A 1,653-nucleotide genomic window follows, 5' to 3' on the forward strand; every position below is an offset into this window, starting at 1 on the left:
AAAATCAACAAAACTATAACAATATTGTTCAGCCCTACCATGAAAGAATGTTCACATTGTGTTTAGCTAGGCTAATAGCCCTATGAGTTCATGGCTTTAAGCTCCAGTAGCTCTTGACTGACAGTAATCCTCATGTCAATTGTGTGATTTACCAACATCTAGCTCAGGTTACTGAGCCTCACTGAAATGCAGGAGTTTGGTTGGCTTTTGAAGAAACTATGGTTCGAGTCACTGGTGTGAATTCAGTGAAGAATTTGAAAATTGGAACATTTAATTCCCAATTAAATAATTTGACAAGGCTTAATTAACCAAGTCACATGTCGTATGCATCATGAAGACAATCGCTTCAGCTTAGATTTCACAGACTGAACGCTGATTCTATATTTATATAGAGCTATTTTCATGGGTTCAGATTAGCCCAAGACTAGGTATACAATGTGAACATCCTTTAAAACCTTTCATATCTACCAGCTGAAACCCCACACTCATGATCACTATGTTGTACTGTTTTTCTGTCCTCTTCCAGTTAATTAACCTGGAAGAGGACAGAAAAACTATGTCTTTTAGATACATGTAGAAAACATGTGAAAGCATACAATGAAAATAAACATACATTGTTTGGATCAGGTCAAAAAAGCTTTTTAAAAAAAGGACCAAATTGCTGTCCTACTGTTCAGTGGCAGTCAGTCCGTCAGTCCGTCAGTCCGTCAGTGGGTCAGTAGTATTGGTTGCTGTATGTTGAATCTGTCCATTGTAGGCACAAATCAAAACTGTCAACGTTCAGTGTGAGGACGTAAGGGCGGTAAGATGGTGACCTTTGACATGTCCAATCGCTGTAGAAGTGCTGCTTCCAGTTTCCTTTAGCAACATGGAGGGGGAGAGTCTTAAAGAAAAAAGGTGAAAAAACGTTACCCCTCACATTCCTGTAGTTGTTAATACAATTAGATATTGTATCAAGCAAGTACAAAAATGTGTTACCTTCACAGCTTTAGGAGGAACTTTCACTCTGACAGGGATGACTGATCTGCAGCAGTTTGGTTCCCTGCAACAGTTCATCTGATCACTGCCAAAGGATCAACAGGATGCAGGTCCTACTGTACTGAGCTGTGCACAGCAGTGGATACACATATGGGGATGTGGAGGTGGTCAATGCAGATATCTTGAACACTGCTGAAGGGCAAAACATCTTCTCACACAGAAGTTGAGGACTGCTGCATGATGGTCAGCTTCTTCGATGTTTGTTTCTGTCTGTGCAGTCCTGAGTGTCTTCACTGTGAAATGTTGGAATCACAGTGGAGCAAGACCTGATGGAAGAAGTGAATACATGAGTGAACACAACATGACATTAAAACATTACATAAGCACAAATGGAATTAGAAGACAATACCTGTTGCTCTGTTGTGAAGAATGTTCACCACTCCCTGCATTGAGGGGGAACACATTTATCTGTGGTCCAGCAGTGATGAGTCCACTATAGGTTGAACAGTTAAGCTGCTGCCACTGTTGCAGCATGCATGTCTTGGTTTTACGGGATGATCCAGTATCTCAGAACCAGAGAGAAGACAAGGCTAAGGCAGACAGGTGATATCTCATCCTCTTCTTTGAAGAATTGGGATGAGAAGGAAGTAGAAGGTGTCACTGTGTGGTCCAGCA

The 1,653-nt window shown here is 41.2% G+C and overlaps 1 long non-coding RNA gene across 1 annotated transcript; it reads right to left on the reverse strand.

Moving 5' to 3' along the window:
* Positions 1-702: 702 nt before the first annotated feature.
* On the reverse strand, positions 703-1,413 carry LOC117474838. Its single transcript, XR_004555117.1, has 3 exons — positions 1,388-1,413; positions 979-1,304; positions 703-883 (listed from the first exon to the last, which is right to left on the reverse strand). It is a non-coding gene; the product is annotated as an uncharacterized LOC117474838 (long non-coding RNA).
* Between the last annotated feature and the right edge of the window lie 240 nt (positions 1,414-1,653).

The sequence above is a fragment of the Trematomus bernacchii genome, unplaced genomic scaffold, assembly GCF_902827165.1.
Source record: "Trematomus bernacchii unplaced genomic scaffold, fTreBer1.1, whole genome shotgun sequence".
In the NCBI taxonomy this organism is placed as follows: Eukaryota; Metazoa; Chordata; class Actinopteri; order Perciformes; family Nototheniidae; genus Trematomus; species Trematomus bernacchii.